Raw genomic sequence first — 4,287 nt, 5'->3', positions numbered from 1 at the left:
CTGGAGGACGGCGAAAAAAATTCCTGGACTTCGCTTTGACCTGTGACGACAGCCTGTACACCTTTTACCTGAGTCACAAAGTGGGCTACGGGGCGTCCCCTCGTTGCACGTATCACCAAGGAAACCAAGTACGTCACGTTGGCTGAGAAGATTGCGGACTACCTTGTCAGTGGCACAGGACGCGAATGGGCGTGTTCGACGCGGACAGGATGCCCGTACCCGATGACCAGTACGATCAGGTGGGCGAGATCGGCACGTGGTTAAGAGAGATCTACACCGAGTTGAGCGGCGTTTAATGGCAAATTCCAGTTGACTGTTTGGGATTTTCATCCAGATACCACTCACACGCTAACTATACTTTCAGTATATACTCTGACATTAATTATTGTACCGTCTGAATAGACTTTATTGCTACCACTGCTTTGGCCATCTTATATATCGAGAAAACGTGAAATTATTTGGATTTGTATTAAGTTGAAGTAATTAACTTCTTAACATTTTCTTTGACATTTTCAAATTCTACATGTGTTTCCAGCTTAAGCTTCTTTATGCTTTGTACGCTATTTTTCCAAAGCCGACTTGAAGTATGAATTTGTTAATTTTCAAATAAATTCTGGAAAATTTCTGAAAATTTGTGGCCTGCCACAATATTCATAATATCGTAAAAATATGTAATGTCTGTAGTGAATACATGGAGCTGTATTCAAAGAGTCGGGAGAATGTATTTGCTTATGTCTCACAACGTATTTTATTTAACTTGTTAAAGGAGTTAACTTGTGTTAATGAGTTTTTGTCTTTGTACGACCATTCTTTGTGTTAATCCTGACAGAAAATCGGGATAAATGTTTCCACTAACGAGTGTTTTAAGCACTCCCACAAAACGCATAAACGTATCTCCTGTCACGCATATATATTGGGGGCACTCTGTGGTTGAGGTGTTTAGCATGCCAGCTCGGCGCAATAACCCAGTCGCTGTGAGTTCAAGTCCAACTCATGCTGGTTTACCCGCCGGCCGTACGTGGGAAGGTCTGTCAACAACGTGTGGATGGTTCCTTCGGGCTCAGTCTGGTTACTTCCCACCATATAATGCTGGCCGCCGTCGTATAAGTGAAATATTCTTGAGTACGGCGTAAAACACCGGTCAAATAAAATGATACATAAACATCACGCGTGTACATGGACCTTTAGCACTAACTGTCTAAAAATATAATAATTTACAAATTACTATCATACCGGCTATAAAGACGAACAAAATGACGTTTGACATTGAATGAAGAACATTTTAATTATTAATTTAAAAGATAATTTAATGCAGACATAAAAGGCAACACATATTTATACGTACTGAGGACTGATCTAACACGACACTGGTAAGCATTATAATTTGTTAGAGTAGTAATGTGTAAGTTTGTTTTGAAACTTTTCTTTGAAAATGGGTAGATGTTGAGGGAAAAACACTGCACCCGAAAGAGAATTTCAGTAGTTTTTTTAAATAAATCGCTACGACAACCAACTGATATCAAAAGTGCAAAATAACGCCCTTTACGGCCCATGTTATGTTTACATAGCACTATACGTCTTCCGGTAAAACTATTCCGGTAGAACACGATTAGGCTAACGTTATGTTATAACTGACACCCAAATTCACCCAAGAACAGAAATTTAGAAGGTTAATCTAACCTTTGTTTATTAGCTTTCCATACTCTGTATACCACCCCTGTTCTCGATGACCCAGATGGCTAAGACGCTGGTTCCCAGCGTTTATCAGGCCCTTTGTCAATGAGGTCGCGTGTTCGAATCCAGCTCAGGGTGTTTCGGGTGTGGTTTAAAATCTGGTGCTGGCTGGTGGTTGACTACCACAAGTAAGGGAAAAATTCCACGATGGCATTATTAAACAAAAATCAATCAATGAAATAAAACTGTGTACCACCCCAAATTAAAATTAACTGATATACACTTCAGTGTGTAAAGCGGCGTCAAGTTACTAAGTTCTCTAAACATGTGTTTCCAAAAAGAGAAAGCACCACACGTTATTTGAAAATTATCTAAAAATACCTGTTTTGTTTTAATTTTAACAAAATATGGATTTTATAACCTAGACTGCATTCTTCCAATAAATGCGGAAAACAACACAACGTTTGTATACATCCTTCAGCCCGGGGTTAAACTAGTCACTTTCGCTTTTAAAACAATCGAATGCATATATGCATTAAAAGTGTCATCCACATCTGTAAGAAGTACCATCCATTTGAAGGTATATACAAGCTCGAATAAAGATTCTCTTTAGACACGCTGATTGTATAAGAGTTCTACGTCGATCTGTACAGGCAGTTATTTACCATGGAAGAAGTCCATGCCGCCAAATCTCTTCTGTTTTAATCGTCTCCATCACGTCCACTTTCACTTTTGGTGTCGCTGTCTTTCCCGTCCACTTCTGTTGTCTTCTCACCATCTCGGCCCTCTGGTACAAGCAAAACACGTACTGTGAGTAACTACTTATTCATGAATGAATGGCTCCACGCCACATCGGGCAATGTTTCAGCCATATTGTGGCGATACTTATTCGTGTATTAAAGAGATAACACATCTTGCAGACATACATATCACATTAAAGATTGGCAAAAAACACATTGACTCATATAAGTGAATCCACGTCGTGATCATTTTATTCTCCCGACTTCCGGTTATATTCTATTATGGTGTCGCGATTATGTCTGTCCGTCTGTCTGCCTACCTGTGTGCCACTGATGATAAACATTGTAAACATGGTCCATAAAGCCCACCACAGAATAAAAAGTTTGACTGCTTTCAATACAGTGCATAAAAATGTAAATAGTAAGTAAATGTATTTATAGCTTTCACTGGTGTTCTAATCAAGGTTACTTCATGTGTACAGTTTCTTTCCCTTGTAATGAACATGTATAGTGCAGTTTGGTTAACTCCTTCACACCTGAAGTATTTAAAGTAAATATTTTTATTGTTAACCATATTGTCTGCCACTAGAAATTTATGCAACCTGTTGATACGTAAACATGTATTTAGAAAACACAATATGTATCTGTTCAGGAGATCTTGCAAAGTTGTCTCCCCTCCTCCATGATTAATCCAATCTCCCATGCACACACATCAACAGGTTTACATACGCTGAGTTTGTTTTGTCCGACTATAAAACTGATCGCCATTGATTCACCTGAGCGCCATCGATTAACCTGATCGCCAACGATTCACCTCATCGCTAAGTGAAAAATTCATAATTATGGCCTCATACAACGAGTCAGATAAATAAATTCGCATTTTAATCAAATAATCTCACCTCGATATCTGCATTTTGCTGAGAAAATTCCAGCGATAATGTCTCCCCAAATCTGCCATTCTTTATCCGTAATACAGCAGTGTTGTTCGAACCTAATGAACCCAAAACAAAACTTCTGTTAGTAGGTTCTATGTAAAACATCTACATGTTCAAAGCTAATAAACTCAAAACTAAACACTGTTGTTAGACTTATTTCATAATATACGTAAAACACCTACATGCTGAAAGCTAATGAACACAAAACAAACTGTTATGTCATATAACGATACAAAACGAAAATGTTGTGCAAAGGCAATAAACCCAAAATAAAGCCATCGTTGGTAGGGATGCATCTCATATAGATAAACACAACACGGAATTAGCTTCACAGGTTTACATATTTTTTCCTTTGTATTAAACGATGCTCATTGATAGAAAAAAGTATTTAAAACTTCAGCCAGACATTTTGACTGTTAAATCAGCTGTCGTGATTAAACTGAAATCATCAAGAACAACCACGGGATATGTTCGTCACGGGTGAATCTGCTATCACCACGAATAAAATATGCTGCTGTCACAGATAAATGTGCTGATATCGCGAATAAATCTGCTGTCATCACAGATAAAAATATGCCATCACAACGGATAAATCTCTCATCATAACCGCTGAATCTGACAACATAACGTATAGATCTTCGATCAATGTGGATAAATCGTTCACCATCACGGGTGCATCTTCCATCATCACCGATAAACCTGGTAGCATTATGGATAAAAATCTTCCATCATCACGAGTACGTCTTCCATCATCACCGATAAACCTGGCATCATTAAGGATAACGCTACCATCATCACGAATAGATCTCCCGACAACAGCACTGATAAATCTGGCATTAAAGGATTAAAGGGAGATAAGTGAAATCACGGATAATTCTGTTGTCCTCAAGTTTAAACTTAACTTCTCAGCTGTCTCTCACATCACTCTTGTTTGTGGA

The sequence above is a fragment of the Liolophura sinensis genome, chromosome 11 (genome assembly GCF_032854445.1).
Source record: "Liolophura sinensis isolate JHLJ2023 chromosome 11, CUHK_Ljap_v2, whole genome shotgun sequence".
Classification (NCBI taxonomy): domain Eukaryota; kingdom Metazoa; phylum Mollusca; class Polyplacophora; order Chitonida; family Chitonidae; genus Liolophura; species Liolophura sinensis.
Note: the sequence above shows the minus strand (reverse complement) of the source record.